This window comes from Amblyomma americanum, chromosome 1, assembly GCF_052857255.1.
Source record: "Amblyomma americanum isolate KBUSLIRL-KWMA chromosome 1, ASM5285725v1, whole genome shotgun sequence".
In the NCBI taxonomy this organism is placed as follows: domain Eukaryota; kingdom Metazoa; phylum Arthropoda; class Arachnida; order Ixodida; family Ixodidae; genus Amblyomma; species Amblyomma americanum.
Genome location: NC_135497.1, coordinates 221,510,340 through 221,531,891, shown reverse-complemented (window position 1 = coordinate 221,531,891; position 21,552 = coordinate 221,510,340). Strand labels below are relative to the sequence as shown.

At 50.2% G+C, this 21,552-nt stretch overlaps 1 protein-coding gene and 1 non-coding gene across 2 annotated transcripts in view; one reads left to right on the top strand and one right to left on the bottom strand.

Moving 5' to 3' along the window:
- LOC144114660 (lysosomal alpha-mannosidase-like) overlaps positions 1-21,552 on the bottom strand; it is a 346,286-nt gene that overhangs the window by 176,942 nt on the left and 147,792 nt on the right. The gene's annotated exons all lie outside the window — the stretch shown is intronic.
- Positions 19,388-19,461, top strand: TRNAP-CGG (transfer RNA proline (anticodon CGG)). Its single transcript has one exon. It is a non-coding gene; the product is annotated as a tRNA-Pro (tRNA).

Sequence of the window (21,552 nt, the reverse complement as noted above, 5' to 3'; positions counted from 1 at the left end):
ACTTCGCTTCTGCAGACAGCAACTCCGTCTGTTTATTTACAGCGAGAATACGCACCTAGTGGAGTTTACAAAATATCGCTTTAGACTAAACTGTGCTCTAGCATTTTTCGCTAACAAGGTGGTCAGCAGCACAATAAGCTTTCGAGGATCTCCTTCTGGCTTCGGTAGCTATTTATGCGCAGAACTGCAAGTTAAGCATTTAAGATGTAAAGAGGGAAGCTCCTCCGCAATATACCATCTGAGTAAAATGAAATCGAACAGAACAAGAAAGGCGCTAACTGAAAATCACTACAATGTTAGCCACCGGAGAGTAAATAATACAGACAGGGTCCATCAAATTGCGGTCTTCGCGACTTCAAAGTGAAAATCAACTGAACTAGTGTTCAGTCTCCTTAACCCTTTGATTCCCGGGGCCGCGAATTGGTGACAAACCTTAATTCTTTCGCGCCGTGTGCTGTTTGCTACATTGAGCTAGCACACACCCTTTGATGCCAGAATGTTCTCAGCTGCCAACGCTCTCCGGTCGCAATGTTCGGCTTCACTGTGAGGAAGCTGTGTGAAGAGTGTTATGTTGTGTTGGGTTTTATGGCACATAGGCAGCTAAGGCCATCATGCGCCAAGCTCATTGCTTTTCTGCAGAATGTTTAGGAATATGAAAAATCGTCGATGGTGTAGATGGCCTAAAAATATTGAACTGCCTAGTAAAAAACAGAGAAGAGGAAATCTGGAAATAGCCAATGGTAAAAGCCCCAGAGAAGGTCAGGTAGCCTCAGCGGCTATCCTTGGCTGGGCAGGGATAAGCTGTGGGAAGAAAAAGGAGACGCGAATGTGCGTCTTCCAGCCAGCGCCCAACAATTCCTTGTCTCTTATTGTCTGAGAAATGCTGAGGGGCAAAAAGGAATGCAGTTTGTTGGATAAATATTTGTTCATTATTTCTGGCCCTTCGAGTTCATTCCAGACCTCGGTTTTGGCCTTTCACTTCACGCAACTCGGACTGTAGCTGCAGGAAATAGACCAAAACATGCCCATTTCTCACATTCTAGCGGCGCAGACGAAATTCGAACCGGATAGCGTTACGGGCCCCGTGCCGCAGAAAAGCCGGTGTCGGCGTCGTTGTCCGTCAGCAAAAAATACACGAAAAAATCCCCAGAGCAGCAACCTAGATACACACAGGTCAGGTGACGTTGAATAGCTTATTAAAAGTTGGTGCGCCCAATGTTGGAGCACGCCTGCGAGCTGTGGGATCCGTACGTTCAGCATCTGATATCGGATTTAGAATTAGTGCAAAGACGTGCTCTCCAGAATTGTCTTCTCGGTATACCGAAAACAGGATTCAGTTTCTTCGCTGTATGGTAGAGCAAACTTATCCACCCTTGAGTTAAGGCGGAAGCAGAAACGCTTAACCCTTTTCTATTCCATCATGGATAACCAAGTCCTGATTGATAAATAAAAGTATATGAAGGAGTCTATTTACCGAATAACGCGCAATAAGAATTCCAAGCATGTAGAAGAAAAAAAGATATTCAAAATACTGCATGAAGCATTCCTTTTCTGCCCAAACAGCGCGAGACTGGAATAAACTGCCCAATAATATTGCATAGAGAGCCGTGAGGAATTCTCCTCTGTCGTAAATGAACTGCTGAATTAGAATTGTACATGCGTTGTTCATGAATTATTTTGTAGCGATAGCTACATCACGGTAGCATTTCGAGCCTTATGCGTGGCGGCGCAGCCACAGGGTGGCGCGCTGATCACGTGGTTACGTGGTTGGTCACGTGACCAAGTTCCACTCGGCCAGCTGTAGCTATCGCGTCACTCCAGATTTAACCAGAGCTAAACCCCCGCCAATTTTTTTTTTTTGGTCACGACCGTATTTTATGCGCAATTTTTCTTTTGGAGCTTAGTATCATGAGTGTACTGTTTATGTAAATCGTAAGCCCTGAATAGGACAGATAGTATTGTAAATAAATAAATAAAACGTCATCCTAACCTGCCCACCGAGTTGTGAGAAAAGTGCCCATCTTGGGAGGTAGCAGTTAAATTAATGACCGGTCGTGAGAGGTCGCTAAGGAAGAAAAAACTGGGTCTCACAAGCCCCACCGGTGGCAGCACCTGCTATTGCAGGGCAGTGGTGCTTCGCTTAACCGCTGCACCACTGCGCCAGGAATGGCATAAGGACACCCAGAGATCTATTAATGTTAAGCTGAGAATGACAAATTCTGCATATATGGGCATTAACACATTAACTCTATCGCGGTACACCCTTTAAGGCGGAGCTTAAATGTCACCACGAGTTTTTGGTATCGCTTTTTGATTGTGGGTACATTTTATCTGGCATAATTTGGGGGTAACGATTTATTTCTTTGGTTTCTTAATAATTAGAGCATTAAAGGCTTAAACTAAGATCTTCTATCATGATGTACCTCTCTCAGTTGTGTTGTTCGCGCTTTATTTGACGCTGATAGTACACAGCCAGCCTCGATGGAATGTTGGTGTAGACACCAGTGATATATGGAATGGTATATGATATGTGGAATACAAATTGATAGGACTGTTATCCATTAGAGGTTTTCTCTTGCCGTCTAGCGCGGAATGAGAAAATCAGCATATAGAAAAAAAAAAGCTGTGATGGCTTATTTCAACGAAGGATAATAAAATTAAGCGCAAAATTCTGGGCGTGTATTAAAAAAAAGCCAAAGCATTACACACAAATCGGCTCTGCCACGGGGACCGGCAACCCCGACTCCGCAGAGCAAATTTCTTCCTCTCAGGATTCTTTCGTTGGAGAATTAACACCCTATGTCTGTCGCAAAATAGGGGCGCGAATCTGCCACCACAAGTTTTCTATTCCGCCAACCAGTACCTTTCAAAGAGATAGTAAAACGCAGTGGAGTGATACGAAGATTCGAGTTGCTTTTTTGTTTGCTTGTTTGTTTCCAATTTTTCTCACACTCAGCGTCTGCCACTAGTCAATTAACCCGATGCGCACATCTAACGCGACGCATCGAGTGAAAATATAGTACAGTTAGCAATAACAGCAACCAGTCTATCAAGATCGCTCCTCGATCTGGGAACCGCTGAATGCGCGCGAATGAGACACTTCATTCCGCTCTTGGTACGGCGCGCGCAGTGAGAACACCTGTCGCCTTTTGTAGCTCGGTCGCCGCAGTGCCTGTCAATCCCTTCCGCGCATCGGGGCAACGCTGTGCTTTGTCGTATTCGGCAGCGGCCTCGGGGCCTATGCAGCCTTGCGGCAGTAGCCCAGGACTGCAGCATAAAACAACGCTGTAGCTTTCTTCAGGTACGGCGCACTTTTGCGCAGCTCCGCACGGGCTTGCGGCCACACAGCGTCAAGTCGCTTGCAACGATTACGGGGACAAGGTCTCACACTGCACGTTATCACCACCGGCGAGTTTACGTCCGCCGCAAAAGAGAGCCTTCTGCCATATATAGATCTGCAATTAGCTCATCCCAGCCGCGTTAGTCGAATCCCAACATATTTCGTATAGCTCCTCCCCAGATTCCCGGCTGTTCCCGCATAAGCCTCCCTCGAAACAATTATGTTGCTCTGTAACAGACTGTCAGTTACCTGTTATCTAGACTGCTAATTGCACTGTACTCTTTACCTTAGCCTGTTATACGTAGTGGCACAGGCAGGGGCCTATTGGTTTACATTCTTTTTCTGGCTGCCCCACCATACTTTTTTTGTCCTCTTTGCCTCTCACTCTGTGTCTGGTTTCTGCTCGTGCCCCGTTTGTTCTCTGCTGCTTTCAGGCTTGCCGTGCTTTTGAGCGCTCGCTCAATATTGATTTCGATTTATTGTTGCTATACGCCTCGCTTATCTGTGGGGTTCCAGAAAAATTTCCTGCTGTGGTGTTTCTTAATAATGTTCTTTGTTTCCTGGGAGAGCTTGGCAGCATCCTGCGTAGCTGCCCTAACCCCTGCTATCACTGTGCGCAATCCGCGAATTTATCGGTGAAGTTGTAACTCGCCGTCCCTTCGGGCTATGCCCGTCTTCATCGGTGGAAGCTGAACATCTATTTTCGACCGATATCACGAGCCGGTGCACCGTACCTCATACTCCAACTCGTCTATCGCCTTCCCCTTGACGATTTCCCCCCGCTTTTTTCAAGTTTACGTCTATTGAAGAACTCACCGTCCTTATGGTCGCTACGCTTCAGCTTCCGTAGCTCTTCTACGTCTTGCACAACGTCAGAATAGGGGCACATTATAAAGTTTATTTCGTTTTTTTTTTCACCTTCCAGCTCTTTCATGCCCGTTTCCTGCTCTCGGAAAGAGGTATTCGTGATTCTTAGGTCATTACTTTCTTCAAATTCTGGAGCCAATGCCATAGTTCCCTTGCCTGCTCGCCTGCCAGCTTCTACTTTCTCTTCGGACTCTCCTGTCAATGCTGTGTGCTGTGCTTTTACTTCATTCACTACCGATTCAATGTAGTCAAGGCATCTGGTCGTTGCGACTAGATGTCGGTGCGTGTAAGGCCCTGTCTTCAAACTGAACCTTCTCAGTGAACACGGCCACCACACTGACACCCTCTCGTAAACTGCCGAAGAAATTGTAGATGCTGCTAGGCTGTTTTTATTCAACAACGATCCCGAATAACGCGCTCTCTTGGGCACCCCGGGAACAAAATACGCACCCGTTTCTTAATAACGTGCAAGGTAATTCATCAGTTCTCGTGACACTTTAACGCACAGTGTCGCAAATTCATGACATTTCGTTTGCAGGCCGTATACGCATTATTACATGGAGTGTGCATACAAAGTTGGACATCTTTTGACGGAAGAATAAGGAAACATTTGTTGGACAAAAAATTGTATACTATCTCTGGGCCTTTGAGAACGCCGTTCGCACAACTGAGTCTAGCTGCACAAAATGGATCAAATTCCATTGTTTCTAATTCGCACCGTATCGATTTCTGAATTTTTTGCTGCACTAAAAGAATTGATATTGGCTTTTGAATGAGGGTGCACTAGCTAGCATAATGTGGAGGTAATGAGTGCTTTCTTGCCTTCATTCATAGTTTTGGCATTAAAGGGTTAATTTCGCTCACCGCTATACTACACCTTAAGCAATATTTGCAGCTCCTTAAACAGCACAGCTATAGGCCAGCCTCACTAGATAAGTTTCCTGCATCAAACGCTGCTATGTTCAGTTTCCAACGGCGACCTGTACGCCATTAAACACCGGCGCTCACTTTTTCTCCCCTTCTAGGAAGCGTTTAGAAGAGCCGTTGAGGCGGTTCATCAGCATTGCCTTTCCACGTTGTCCTTCTATATTCAACGCTTCAGCTTCAGCAACAACAAAATGTCATGAGCCAGCTGACGGCAAAATATGCAAGAAAAGTTGGCTCGACGAAGTATGCGCAGTTCGGAGAATGCAATTCATCGAAAGCCTGAGCTCACGCTAACGGGCATGTAAGAGTAAGTTTCCTCTCTCCTGCTCCCTCTCTCTCTCCCGCTCTCATTTTCAAGAAGAAGAAAAAAGAAGCGCGCCCTTTTGCCGTCATTATTTAGAAAGCCACTCCGGTCGCGACAAGCCCCTGCGCTCGTGGAATTTTGTTGAAGCCGGGCGTAACAAGGGTGTCGCATGCTTTCTCCCCGAGTTCGAGCTACGTTCTTTGTGCGTGCGCTTTTCGTGCTGCTGCGCTCTCCGCCTCCATCTTCCTTTTCGTTCGGGGGGCGTGCTTTGGGCGAGCACGCGGTTGCACCTTCATTAGTTTAAAGAGCCCTTGGCTTGTCGGCGTAGCGTGCAGGCACTAGGCCCGCGCTAGGGAACCGCTCGGAGCAGACCGAGCACGTGAACAGCAGCAGCAGCAGCAGCCCGCGCTCCAATCAGGACGGGCTGAGCACTTTCGAGGGGCACGCCGCGTCACTACGCTGATGTTCACAGATCTGCGTTAATAAAAGTAAAACATCGTGCCGGTTCACAGCCCAGATATCACCATGAAAAAGAAACGGGGGGGGGGGGGGGGTATACAAAGGGGCGGCAGCAACAGTGTGCTTCCTGTGAGATATAGTACAGCGCGGTAAATAAAGCTCATTCAGAGACAGTAACACACACGCCACCTTATGGAACGAGCGCAGCACCTTAAGGCAGCCGGCGGTGGTCAACCCAGTTACAGGCAGCGCGATGCCGCTGCCATTATAATTGGCTTCCCGTTGTTCCGTGTCGTCCTCAAAGCGATAGAAAGTTTTTTTTTTTTCGTCCGTCATAATGGAGCGCATGCATTCGTGATCGAGTTGACTTTCACGAGTGCGTTCGCTCAGAAACACAAGCGGCTACCTGATGAATACCGGTGCACATCGTGATCGCAGGTTCGAGTTGGTAACGCCTCGTTACAAGCTATAATATTGCTCATTCCAGCTAGTTAACAAGGTTGGACCATTAAATTCCAATCTAGTTCGGCATACGGTCGCGCTCTTCCCTCGGGACTGCACTTGAGAACAGTGAGGGAGTGGCGGATGGAGAAAGAGGGGAGGGAGGTGACAGCTAGGAGAGGGTCACCCTTTTTAAGTGTTCGATGATCGGACAGCGCCGCATGCAGCGAGTGAGATGGAGTACAAGTGCAAGGGTGAGCCACGGAAGCTGTCAACTGTCAGCGAAACGAAAAAAAATAATAACAATAATAAACAAGTGGCGTTGGGGAAACAGAACGAAGTGTTACAAGGCGCGTGTGAGCGCAGTGACAGATGAGACTGGCGCCCTTTCAGTGAACGGAAAAAGCGCGAAAAGAAAAATTGAAAGCCGCAAAGAAATAGGCCTTACTCAAAGCCGACTCGAGCGCGCGTGCTGCCGCACACACGCGCAAGGCCGGCCGCAAGTCCTGGGTGATGGAAGGGAAGTTGAGAGCAGTTCAAGGCTTCAATGGGAGAAGAGAAAAAAAGGGGGAAACTGCGGCACCAAATAAGATGTGTGACACTGAGGGAAGCTCGTCAGTTTAATGCTATATTTCTGGGCTTTCTCCGTCCCCAACAGATGTTGCGTATTGTTGAGACAGAAGGGTTGGTTGTATGCAATCAACCGCGCGCCGATGTTTTACGAGAATGCCGTGCGCATACATCAGAAGCAAAGCGTGTCGAACAAGCGAACAATACGACAACGACGTTAATGCCGGGCTATGCATAGCTGAGGCAGCGCGCTCCAGTAGTATTATTACAGGTTTTAATTCCGAAAACAGTGAGCAATTATAAAACAGTAAAGAATACCCCCCCCCCCCCTTTAATTTTGGCTTGTTGCCTTCATCTCTCTGGCACGCGTTCCTTACGCTCCAAGTCATTTGCCTCTAGGCTAGTTATGGCAGATGTCAGAAAGGGACGTTACGCAATGCTAAACCCCGATCTTCTTCCGCAAAAGCCGTGTCGGCACGTTCTTCAAGTAAACAGAAGTAAGCCGCCAGCAGCAATTTTGAGGAACTAGAATTTAAAAGAGGGGGAGTACGCGGGGGGGAAGAAACGCTGACAAGTTTCATATTCGCGGCTGCGCGACGCAGAATAAGGAGGAAAAGAAAACAAAAGCACGGGACGACAAGTGCCTAAACTCGCAATATTTCCTATTTGGGAGCCACTCGCCGAGAAAATCCCCGGCGCAGAATTTATTCAAAGAGGATAACAGGAACTTCACCGCCGTACAACCAGAGTAAGTAGGACGCATTGCTGCGTAAATTGTGTCCCAATTTGCATAATCTGTCCAGGGAACGACGAAATAAAGTCTGCGTCCGCCCTTTCGCTCCGAGTAACAGTCGGCGCAATTTTACACGGACGCGCATAATTTTAAACAGTTTCCTGGAGTGCTGGGGGGAGAAGAAAAAAAGGAGAGGGAAAAAAGAAGCTTACTGCGGTCCCCAACTTGTTCCGGCACAGAGCTGAAGTAGCAAGCAAGTAAGCGCGCGTCCCTCCGCACGCGAGTGCTGACGTCCGCGCTGTCAACAGCCAGACCGGAATCAGCCACGCGTGCCGACTCCGGGCAGTGGGCGCACGCGGGTGCGCGTGCAGTGTGTTCTGACGTTCTGTACGCCACTCTAGGATAACAATATAGGTCCGAGCAGCGTCGGTCACCAGGCGGCGCTGCGGCTGCCCCCGTCACGACGGCACGGCCGCTTGGCGGTGGCCCGCGTCGGGGCTAATCAGGGTATACGGTGGCGCGCTGCCATCAAGCCAGTCAGTGACTCGGAGACGAGGAAGGCACGGCTGGACTCGCAAGGCCACGGTTCGCTATAGACGCGGGGAAACCGTGCAGGTCACACCGCCGTCGTGCAGTCGCACGCAATGCGTTGCGCGGTTGTTGCCGGTCCTTGCTGCCGTTGCTCAACAGTCTTTCGCCTGTCTTCGTGTGACAATTCTGCGTGATCCTAAGAGGGTCTGCAGTCACAAATTAGACAACGCGCTAGCCCTTACGCTCTAACCTTGGGAAACTAGCCGGGGTTTGGATTCGTAGCGACCCCGTAGAAACTCGTTACGCTTTTACAGATCATCAAATTTCCTGTTCTCTTCTTTTTTGTTTTTCTCGCGGGTTGACAGTGGAAGCTCGTTCTACGAACACTCGGTGATCAGCAGCGGAGCAGTTAACTGCCCGTGTTCCTTGCACGTGGCGTCTCGCCTGCACAAAGGACACGAACACATCGCTCAACGCTGCGGGGACCACCAAAAGCGCTCTCAGCTTTCCCCGTGGCGGCCGTGCGCAGGGCGCTGCAATCCGAGTTCACCGACACACGCCCCATCATTGCGGACAGCCACAGCGTATGAGATGACAAAGACATGCAGGACGAACCCAACAACGCGTTCTTTCTTTCCCGAATACTGCCAGGTTGCAGGAGCAACACCCTAAGCAATTAAGCTGCTGCATCACCGTCAGCGGTGCCGCCAGATCGGAGCGCTCGGCAGGACGCACGGAACCAACAATTTCCAAGCGAGCAAATGGCGCAAAATCATGACCCACGCGGCAGCTCCAATGGCGAGGCCGCCGACCGCTATAGAAGGCGCGCGCGGTAATTGCGCAACGCCCTACTTCTGGCGGTCGTCCGACACAGCTCTCAGGCAGCAAGAACGGGAAAGACCGACAGCCGCGGGAACATTTGTTTTCACTTCGTCGAAAAAAAAAAAGAGCGGCGACGTAAACGTCGCCAACGAGTGCTACCAGCCGGTGCTTTAAAAACTGACTGGTATAGAACAGTGACCATAGGGCGCAGTCTTGCACAACATCGCGTGGTGTGCACGAGAGCCACCAAGCGGTGGGCGTACGATCAAAAGACGGCCGCAACGGCGAGGAGGCAACCAACGATACCCCATGTGCCGAAACAGCACGGTGCGAAGCGAGTAACTCGACGCCCACCAAAAGGAGGCAACTGTATATGACAGTCTTGTGAGGCGAAGCCTGTATTAGGTGGCGTGCAAGGATCAGCTGCTCCAGTAACGCAAGTCATAGCTTTTGTGCCCCAAAAGTCGTTTCTATATGTGGCTAGAACGGAACCGCGCGACCACCCTGTCCAACGACTCTGGTTGTAATCATGGGTTTCCAAGAAAAGGTGTCCGACGGCGCATGTCTGCAGTCGCATGCAATCCGGCGCCGCTGCGCAAGTGATGGTCACTTTGGGTAGTGCCTGTATAGAGGCTACACTTGATTACGAATAGACGGCAGGAGCCAGACGACGCGGTGGACTGCGCGATAGAGGCGCTTGTTAAATTTTGATGAAACAAGCTTAGTAAATTTTGATGAAACAAGCTTAGCAAATTTCGATCAGTTTTACGGAACTACTTGCACCCGAATGACAGGAGGGCACGCTTTTTCGTGAGCACGTGTATGAGAGTGCTTGTTAGCGTGCGGTCTTAGAGAGAGCAGAGAGGGCCAGTCAGTATTCCCGCAGAGCAGCGCCATGAAGCATGAAGTTCTTGCCCGGGCCAGTCGCAAATTACAACGGAAGAACTGTTTCTTCAACAATACGCCCCAAAGCACATTTGTGTCATCAAATGCGATAGCCCGTAACTACTATATCCGTGGAAAGTGCATAGCGCTGGCGTCTGCCGGCCTTTTTTACTTTGCACCGAGGACAAGGGGTGTGAGTTATTGAGCATCAAAACATTTATGGCAAGTGTCACCGTCTCGAGTCTCTCTCTAGGTAGGTACCCCGCTCATGTCCTGGTCAGAGTCTCCGAAAGCATCCTAAAACGTCAGTCGTCAAAGCAGCTTGACGCCTCCCAGGCTTCTGTTAGAAAGCAGAAGATCGCTGTGATTCCGTGCTTTCACGGCTTGTGACGTCGACTAAAAAAGGTTGGGCAAAGGGCGAATGGTAAATTTGTTTCTTACACTCCAGACATGCTCCAAAAACTGTGGAGAACGACAAATCGGGGGCGCCTTGGGTGCTAAAAAGAACCACAGGGACACGTTCTTCTAATGTGCGGAATCAGTCGTTGCTTGTGGAAAGACGCATGTAGGTCAGAGTGGGAAGTGTGTGAATGATCGCCTTCGTGGACACCGCAGGAATGTGAGGGACAGGTGCGGGGCCTCGATGTGCACTGTATAGCAGGTGCAAATCAAGTGCAGATCCTAGTGCAGAATTCAGTTCTGGCCCAGAGGAAATACCCCAGCGCGAAATCGAAACTGTTCCCCAATCTATCGGGATTGCACCACCGTCACAGAAATCAGCTGACTCGCGAAATCATCGAGGCAGAGATTATTTACCGTCTAGGGGATATGCGCGTGTCCAAGTCGTCTATCGTGCTGTCTTCGAAGGAACTGCGATACTTGCGTTGTCCACTGATTATTTTGCTGGCCGCGCACGTGTGATGTCAGGCCTCGACATGCTTATACATTCCGCTCTGCGGTTCATAATGAAGGGTTGCAAGTTAGCGCTCGTGTGTCGCCTGTCTTTCTTCGCCGTCCTCGTCTGGTTGTGCGCTTCAACTTTCGTGTCTCACCGGATGCGACGCGAGAGGGCGCTTACTGTCGAGGGCAAAGGTCTCTACAGGACGCGCGAGCAGCCTGCGAAGACGATTGCCCTGTTATCGGCTGCTGGCTCAAGACCGCACTTGTGGAGGTGAAAGTCGAACTCGCGTGCTGTAATTTGCAGTGTGGAGATAAGTGATCGTTTGTCGATGCGGCACCTCTGCGCCTAGATCCCTTATCGAGCGTCGTGAAGCATTTTTTTCCCGATAGTATACATCTCCTGGTTAAGCTCCCACCCTGGAGGTGAGCACACACAGGACGCACCTCACTAGAGCACCTCGGTTCTGAGTGTCGCGCGAACGGACATTTTGTTTCTGTGAACTTTCAAGTGCAGTTTTCATCACCGGGTAACGAAGAACAACGGTGAGAGCCTATTATAGTTGCGGCCGCCTCAGACACGTTGTTTTCGCAAGCAGTATACAGCGTCAGGAGGTGCATGAAGGTCTATAGTTTTGAGATAGGCACTCTCTTTCCAGTGTTGTGATGCCTGAAGGTGGTCTCAACTGCAAGTTAGCAAACTGAAAACACTTTTGAGCCCTGCAAAAAGCTCGAGTGAATGATAAATTCAGCGCGGGCTTCAAGTGTTAATGTCCGTTCAATTGCGGGAACAAGGAGTTGTGGACGCCAATATTATTGCGTTAAATGAGTAGGGTTGAATGAAGGCAGAAAGAGGGAGGGAGGTGGAGGCTAACCAGTCGAAGTAGGGAGTGTTGGCAGAAGGCACCTGTTTGCTACCCTGCAATAGGGAAAGGGATGGCGGGTATAGAGGGTAAGGAGAAAAGGGAGCCCAGTTAAAAAATGAAGAGTATAGTGAGGGTAGGTGAGGCTTGGACAAGCGACGGGCACCGGAATGCGGGTGATGGCAATTTACTTGTAGCAGTGGGGAGTGTTGCCCAGCGTAATGCGAAGTTGGGGTAGAAAGACATCAGCGTAATAATGAGGGCGAGCAGCCAACGTGCGCGTCGCGGAAAACTTTGAGGAAAGTAAAAACACAGGCAACCACGGAGAACAACGCGTGATCTACGCTGAGGCGTACACATATATGTATGCATATACGTCCGTATATAGGTCATGACACATCCATTGGCTCGCGCGCGCACGTACGCACGCCCACACGCCCGCGGGAGACTAATATAATATTGGAGGAACACGTATCTCGTGGCCAAGCCTCCGGCGCGCTTGCCACATCCGGTCAAAGCCGCCGGCCGCGGCTATACGACGGGGACGGCGGCCATAAATAATAACAGCACGCGCCGCCTTCACCCGACGTTCGCGATGACCGCTTTGCTGCGGAAATGAGGCTGAGAATGGCTGCGGTAGCGGCGTAGACACAGAGCACGTCAGCAGCCATGGCGCTTCCAGCTGCGGGATCCAGTGACCCGAGCGGCTTAATTTCGCCCAACAGTGGCGCTGGCGTGTCGAATCAGTGTCAGCCAAATAAGATGACGGTAATTCCATTAGCGTCTCTTAATTAGAGCGTAGTTGCGCTTCTCCGTAATGGTCAACTTAATGGATTCGTGTTCCCTCTTTGCGTGCGCATGTTTGATGAAATATCGCGCGTATATTGTACGAGCATGCAAACGGAGCGGTGTGTGGAAGGAGATCTTCCCTCTCTGACTTCGACCGTCACCGTATGAGGGTAGCTATTTAGACGACAGCGGCAAGCATAGAACACAAGTCATTATCGAAGGGCAGTTATGTACGTACAGCATGAAGTCATATAGCTCACGCCATTCTAGTCCAGTTGCGTAATCGGTAATATAAACGAACGCAACAAAAGCGACCAACCGTTATGTGAAAAAAAAAAAAACAATGCATAGCGATTCTTGTTATTCGCGATTCTACTGGCCTCCGTGACGGCTAATAAGAATGCACGATCGATTTCCGCGTGCGGCGAGGCGCTATAGGGAATTAACGGGCAGTAGAAAGCGCAATAACGTCTGCAATACCTGTGCCTCTATGCAAAACTCGTGGCATTCAGTGCATTATTAGCCGCCTGTGGTCCACTCGCAAGAAGACTTGTGAAAGTTTCCGTCTATACCCCGGCCACTGCAAGTAACTAAAAGAGACTTAGATCAGTGCTTGCGCGTGTTCTTGGCTGCTTTGGAAGTGCGAAAAAGAAAACAATGGTGCATTAAGTAACCGAGCAACCAACACAAAATGTCCTTTATGCCAGGTACGGATCGTGCAGCCTCTAAAAAAGTTGCGTCTAAAATGGCTCGACGCCAATAGTGGCGGAGACAGCGGAGAGGTTACGAAATATGTTTCAGTGCAGAAGTTCGATGCAATTTCTCGCTCAATTTCTCGCGCAAAATACAAACTAGCGCAACCTCAAATGCAAAAGAAACGCAAAGCACTATAGCGTTGGGAAACGTTATGCGCATAGGCTGCGAGACTCGCTAATAAAGTGTCGTGTAATGAGCTTGCTTTACAACCACGTCTGCACTTAGATATATACCATAACCTCAGCAGCGTGTCAACCTTGCACCTCCCCTGTACCCTAAAAAAAACGACACAAAAGAAAATAATAAAGGCTGCATCTTCTGCACCGATTTATCCAGCCACACTTCAATTCAATGCTGGCTTCCTTGCACAACACCGTCACTTAGGTTTAGCTTGACACAGTTTGTTCTCACCGCAACAAAATTTCAGCGAGCACGCTGTGATGTCTCCCTAGGACTGAGACTTGCGCTGAGAGCGCGAACTTTACAGAAGCACAGCGTCAAGCGGCCTCGCCAGACATTGCGCCATAGCGTCGAAAAGCCCACGAGGTACACGCCGCGTAAGTACTAACTCTTGCACCGTTGTTGAAAATAGGGGTGAAAAAAACAAAATTTTCCCAACCGCAGCTGGGCGCTCCCATGTAGCACGACTATGCGGCGTTTGGCTGTTTGAGCTCAAGGTCATGGTATTGAAATGCGGCCGCGGCAGCCGCATTGTGTGAGAGAGAAAATACAAAAATGTCCGCGTACAGTGTCCGCGCAGCCCTAAGCTGCGCAGGGGTGAGGAGAAGAGTTGCTCTTCACTTTGAAGGAATTGCACAGCGGGCCAGACTGCACTGTCCTGAAGCAAACCGGGTAGGGATATGTATGTTTGACATAGGAATAGGGTATAATGCGTAATTCATTTTTAACAACTGGAAATGAGCGAAGACTGATGTAATGCACAGAAGGAAACGAAATTTCTAACAGCGCAATTACTCTCGACATCCCATCCGTGCATATAGAGAGTGTGCCGAATCCCTCAGGAAATACTTTCGTATTTGAGACACCATCAAATACTTTCCTTCGACACTATGGAACTCTCTCATTGTAAATTTCCGCAGCCTAGAAAAGCTCGACAGTCAATCAACTAACTTAGATAATTTAATAAATTAACACAAATTCATAATTCGTCTGTTCATAGTAAACGATCGATAAAGGCATAGCTTGCGTGACGCTTGCTCAATGTGCATGTGGCGGAGGAGATAGTGAGTAAAGGAAAGGTGAGGTATCTGTCTCGCTTGTCGACACCTGAACCGCACTAGGGTACGTATAATGTGATGATGATGATGATGATAGTGATGACGATGACGATGTTGTTGATGATGGTGATGATGATGATGACGATGATGGTGGTGGTGATGGTGATGATGATGATGATGATGATGATAGCTGGTTCCTAAGAAAGGAAAGGCGCAGTCACTGTGTCTCACTTCTCGGTGGACGCTTCAAGTTCGCCGTTACATAAGGAATGACTGAGGGAGTGAAAGAAGGAATAGAGAAAGAGGCGCCGTAGTGGAGGGTTCCGGGTAAATTTTGGAAGGGAGTAAAAAGAAGGGAGAGAGAAAGAAGCGCACGTTCATACAACGCACGGTCTAAAGAGTGCGTGGGAGGGTCAAGCTCACTTACGTTAGCGACCGAGGTGTCCCGCAATTCACCATGCGTTTGCACACTGCCCAAATAGTAGTAAATATAAGTGCACAGAGGAAAATTAAGAGGAAAAAGAACGGACCTATATCCACACGTATCATTGTGGACGCTGTCACTGCCACGCGCTGAAAGGACAGTAGAAAGAAAAAAAAAGTGACGAGGGCAGTAAGATTTGCCGCCATCCGCCATACTGCAGGGACGCATATGCGCCTTTCCTTCAATCATGACCTCCCCCTCTGCAGCTCTAAACTTGACCCAGCTCGAGTACCCGAAAGGGCAAGCACGACAGATCGACGGGTGGCAAAGCGTTCCGCGCACGATTGACTGCGGGCAAGTTACTGCGCCTCTCTTCTTGTAGCTTTGTCCTCCTCTGCAATTCTATAAGCGCGGCTGAGCATGAGTTCCCGGGTGTTTCCGCGCCTATCTGCTTCGCATACCTTTTACGAAAATGAGCGTTAAATGCATTCTCCCTCTCTTATCCCTTCCCTTACGGCGCGGTTCACGTGTCCAACGATATATGAGACAGATACTGCGCCATTTCCTTTCCCCAAAAAACCTATTATTAAATGCATTCCTAATTATTAGAGGCGTACATTTTGTATTACAACGGGAGCTCCCAAGAGAGTCCCTATCGAGGCTACCTTCCTCCCGTGGTGGTGGTGGTAAACATTTATTATTTACAAGGAGGTGTTTGGGCCCAGGCCCTATGGCCCAGGTCCTCGCAAATCTAGGTGGAGCCCCAATGGCGTCTAGCGCCGCTCGCGCCCTGGCGACCAAGGTCCATTGGGACTGCAGGTCAATCCCAATCCTTCATCTCCCACCCTTCTAGGGAGGCCTGGGAGGCGGCGCTCCTAAGCTGCCTCCCGTGGAAGCGCGCACGGAAGCCTATTCGTTCTATCCAGGCTACTCTCTTCTTCGTCGACGCCTATACTCCATCCCCTTCTTCTTCCTAGTTCGCCCGGATGACGTTATCTTTTGCCTTGTTCCAGGCCACCTACCGCTGAATTGACGGACGCAGGGGTCAGTGAATGTAAAACTCTATATACGTACGAGAATGTTAGGAAATGTAGATGCCCTGCTTGCATTAAACGCTAAGACGAGTGTGCAGAGAGCACTCAAATCAGATGCCCGTAGATTGCTACCTCTGAGCCGGTGTGAGGGCCTCTGCGGATCTGAGAACAACGTGACATAGGTGTTGCTTGTTTCAGCAACTCAGCAGTGCGCCCTCTGCCTGAAGAAGCACACGCAAAGAATCCCTCAAATTGAACTGCACGGAAACCGAACGCGTGAACGCAATGATCCGCCTTGCGACTAAGGCAGCCCTAAACCTACCTCGTAGCACTAGCACAGCCAAACTTCTTGCACTAGGCATGCATAACACCATTCAGGAACTAGTTGACGCGCACCTTCAGACACAGTACCTTAGACTTGCCACAAGCGCCACTGGCCGCCATATACTCTCCTCCCTTCGCATCAACATACCCGCTAACCAGTCAACCCTTATAGCCATCCCTCGACATATCCATACACCTCTCGTTGTGAAACCCCTTCCTCGAAACCTCCACACCCAATATCACATCCCTCGCCGCGTAGCTCGCGCTAATGCCCTCCATAAGTATTATGGGCAAGCCCACGATGCCGTTTGGGTAGATGCCGCATGTACAGCGCATGAAGCGGTAGCAGTTCCCTACAATCCAACCCTACCTTACCCCCTAACTCACCGTCTTCCCTCGGGCTCTACGCCTGAGGAGGCAGAGGAGACCGCCATCGCCCTAGCCCTTGCACATTCGGACGCCCAATACATCTTCAGCGACTCCAAAACGGCTCTGTCCAACTTTGCCAGGGGCAGGATTCACGCCCCTGCCTGGCAATTGTTGAACAGCCCTACCCAAAATTAACCGCGCAGGGTAGAGCTTCAGTGGGTGCCGGCTCACTCTGGGAACCCTGGAAACGAGGCTGCCGATAAATTGGCCCGAGGTCTGATTTGCCGGGCTCAGGACAGTCTCGATCCAGGATTCTCGAGGGAGCGGGCGCACACCTTTGCGGAGCTCACGCAAATACCCCGTTTGGACCATCGGACTTACCCTCCTCCACACCCCTCTCTTACGCACTCCCAACAGATCCTCTTCAGACGCCCCCAGACCCTCTCTCTGTCATCCCCTCATCTTTTATCCCACTATTGCGGCACATCCCCTGCATGCTCCCTATGCGGTGACCCCCACGCCACACTCTCCCATATCCTTTTCGGCTGCCCTGCTGAGCCTCCCCCGCGGGGACAGCACGCCATCTCGAGCTGGGAGGACTGGGAGGTCCTGCTTATGTCTGCAGACCCGACATCGCAGCTTGCTGCGGTGACTCGGGCTGCCGACGTCATGTCCCGGCATGACCTACTTGATGCAGTGCGGGACCGCGCAGTGGCCCAGGGAAAGCTGGGTCTAAAACTCACTTGCTCAATAAAGTTTTTCCGTCCGTCCATCCGTCCGTCCGTCTGTCTGTCTGTCTGTCTGTCTGTCTGTCTGTCTGTCTGTCTGTCTGTCTGTCTGTCTGTCTGTCTGTCTGTCTGTCTGTCTGTCTGTCTGTCTGTCTGTCTGTCTGTCTGTCTGTCTGTCTGTCTGTCTGTCTGTCTGTCTGTCTGTCCGTCCGTCCGTCCGTCCGTCCGTCCGTCCGTCCGTCCGTGCGTCCGTCCGTCCGTCCGTCTGTCTGTCTGTCTGTGTCTGTCTGTGTCTGTCTGTCTGTCTGTCTGTCTGTCTGTCTGTCTGTCTGTCTGTCTGTCTGTCTGTCTGTCTGTCTGTCTGTCTGTCTGTCTGTGTCTGTCCAAGCAACGCGCGTTCAAATCCCCCGCTTCGCTAACTGTATTCGCTATTTCTGATTTTGTCCTAGGTGTACAGGTTCACTTACTTAATCTTGTTTCAGCTTACTGCAGGAGGATCTTGACTTGTGGAACCGTAACTATACCTATCACGGCGCTTACAATGCAAAAAAAGAAAAGGAAAATGGCTGAGAAAAAACGTGCATTCCGAGTGCGATGCTCTTTTTCGCCCGGAGCCATACTTGCGCACTCGGAAGGAAGAAACCGGCAAAACAACCGCACGAAGGTGAAACCAAAACGCGATCGGTGCCAGCACAAATCGTTTCGACTTTGTCGGCGTCCTAATATAGCCGTTTTTCTAGCTCCTCGCGATCCCTCTCCCTGCTTCTTTCATCCCTTCTTTTTTTTCCTGACCCCGTTCGCTTTCGCCAATTTTATGCGCCTTCTCGCTCCATGCCGGTCGTCTCGGATCTCCCCTGTTGCGCGGAAGTCGGGGCAGCAAGCACAAGCAGCGGCAGGAGGAATGCTCCGAGTTTTGGGCCCCAACCCTAAATGCATATTTTATACAGAACGCCCGGCGTAACGAAAATCCCGTCTTCAGCTCGCCGTTCAATCCGGCCCCGTCATGCGCGCCCCCGCCATACGCGGCCGGCACTCTCTCCCTTTCCCGTGGTGCCTCGCAGTGCTCCGTTTTTCAGCTCATACCCTTTACCGTGCACTGCTTGCCGCACGGCGTTTTCCTTTTCCTCCGCCCGTAGATGCAACCACCGTCGTCATATAACGTCGTCGACGCGGCACTGACTCTGTTTTATACCCAGTCCTGTTTGTGTGTCTGCACGCGCGTTTCGCCGTTCGCTTTTTCTTCCATTTTATTTGTTCACCTCGTTCTCGTCTCCCCAGGGTCGCCGCTGGCTCTCCGGGCGCAGGAGGCCGGTTTTCATCGGGGCGTGTCCCGCACGGCGTGTCACATAACTCAGCCCAAATTTACAAACGACGGCTCCGAGCGAACGGGGGATCCCTGGGCCCGTAATAGCGCGCGGGCGCCCGCTGTGCGGCGCACGCGCGCTTTTCGGGGTCGCCCCTCTGCGTGAGATCCCTCGGTCGGCGCCTTTCTGGCACGGTGGAGAATCTGCTCTCGTTTATTTTCTCTCTTTTCTTTTTCGTTTTTGAGGCTAAACAAGATTCCCGGCCGCCGGTGGCTTTCGCGGCCGCCACTTTTCATCATAACGGCCTGGAAATGTCACCGACATCGAAGTTCATGGCCCTATACACCGCGCTCCTTCTGAGGGGGCCCCTGAGGTACAGTATATAGAGACACGGCTCAGGGTGCTTGGTGATTATGGCGGTCCTAAGGCGCTGGCCACTGGCCCGTCCTCCGGCTCTTTCCGGACTGACTGGCGCTGATGCACGAGGCTACACATGCGGTTGGTACCACAACACCGTCGTGAGAGGAAAACATTTCCATCGTGGAATGTTTCCCGGGTCTTCAGTACGCTATAAGGGAAGGAAAAAAAAAAAGAGTCTGGATCCTTGAGACACCCTTCTGAACCGATACGTGCGCTTTTACGTTCGGCACGTCTCTTGGACTTGTAATGTAAACACGAGCTTTTACCCAAGTATCGATCGTGAAATGATGCTAAAACTGCTGCGATATATATATATATATATATACCCTGAGAGTGTTCACCACAGTAACCCTCGTCCAGCCGTCGCCGTAGCTCAGTTGGTAAGAGCACCGGACGCGGTATTCGGAGGTCGTGGGTTCGGATCCCACCGGCGGCATGGTTGTTTTTTCTGCTGCTTTATAAGTAATTTTCTTTAAGCGATTTATTAATCTAAGTATTATTATCCCACTGATAAGCATAACACATAAAAAAAATTAACGTTCCCCTATGCACCTTGGTTTCGGTGACTGTTGGCTCCCTTCATATATATATATATATATATATATATATATATATATATATATATATATATATATATATATATATATATATATATATATATATATATATATATATATATATATTCTTTTTTATTCCTAGGCGAAGATCTTGTGTGAAGGCCTGGTAGAGCACGCAAGGACAGGTCCGGATTGTAAAGCTCTTACATATTGTAAACCTACAGATATATATATATATATTGTAGCTCTTACAGCGCTGGCGTCATCTTCTCAACTGCGAAACTAAGGTGCAACGGCGTCATAAGGAAAGATCCAGGGGTAAACATTCGCGAAAACCACAAACATGTAAAACCCTAGTGGAGCGCAGAACCTTGGAAGCGGCGGTCCTGCGACCAACGCTATTGCTGTGGCTATCGGCCCCTTCCCCACACTTCACGATCACCGCAAACGCGTAGAATCAAATCAAACCAAATCAAATGAAACCGGCATCGAATGCGAAGTGGTCGCAGCTTCCCGAAGAATTCGGGCGAGTGCCTTCAGACGAACACACAGTAGCGAGAGCGGTTCCAAATACAGGTCCATCTTCTCAGAAATCAGCGCTACGAAAAGGGGGCGGCTGTCACAAAACTCAAGCACTCCGGCCGTCCGAGAGAAGCGCGCTGTGCATTAGCTACCCGCTGCCGCGTCGCTCGATGCTGTTTGCCTGCGCACCAAGGCGCGCTTCATCTTCTACGCGGGGGATGTTGCCAGCGCGGAGGCGCACACCTCGAGAGAGCGGCGATCGAAGCCCATTTCGCTCGACGGTTTTTAGACACGCTGCCTCACGCAACCGAGGCTCAAAAATAGGCCCGCTCGATTTTACACGGATGCACGAGCAAACATTTTTTATTATTATTTTTTGCTCGCTCGAGAAACTCTGGCACGACATTTTTTTTTCTTTGTTCGTGGAATTATTGGCCTAATTGCCTAATGAGCGGCCCGCGTGCCGGTGCTTACAGAAGTCGCTGTACACCCCTAGTTACAGCCGCGCAGTGCCACCGGTTCAGCGGTGTGTGTATCGATGCGGACGAAGGGAGGGAGCAAGTTGATGGCGCTGCAATGCAGCGAGGTGTAAAGTTGAGTGCAGTTCTCGAAGATGCTGAGTTACTCGAGCACAGCGCGAAGATGCCCGGCAGCCGCTTCACAGAACCACCTCTCACAGGTTACGCAGTTTGTACAACTGATCCTCACCCATCGCAACGGAGGCGCGATATTTGTAAGAAAGATGCCGAAGAAAACGACGCAGTTTTACGAAGGACGAGCAGAAAAGCGAACCTGTCGTGGGCTATTTTCTATCCCATCGGGGGGGGGGGGGGGGGGGGGGGGGGGGGGCATTTCATTCTCTCGAATACTGCAGGCAATTCGAGTGTGTATTGCAATGCGTTCAGATGATAGATACACCCCCATTGAGGTCTCTATGCTCCTCCTTCTGTATGTTTCTTTTTTTTTCTTGTTGCTGAAGGAAAGCTTAAAGACGCCACCCGCATGTATTCACGTGATCCGGGCGGACTTGCCCCTGAAGGTGACAGCTATAAGGCCATCTCACCCACTCGAACCGGATGGCAGTGACCCGTATGGAACTGGACAGCCACGATCGCTTGACTACAGAATGAGCAATTTCATTGTCCATCATGCGAACACAGCAGTGCTTCCTTCCCACTGGTGAAAAGGTTACGATAGACATACTGCTAATACATACCGCTACAGCAATTATGTTTATATAATACAACTATGTGGGAAAAAAGGCATAACAAAATTCATGCTAAAAATTTTCGCCCTTCAGCCTGCCTTGTAGCAATGTCAAGACACTGCGATAAAAGCGGGTATAGCGTCAGCATGCTTATCGCAACATTGTTCTTTACGTATTGTGTGCTCTGCACGCCCCTCTGGGCACTAAGCGACGCAGCTCCGGGACACAAAGTACGCTAGTC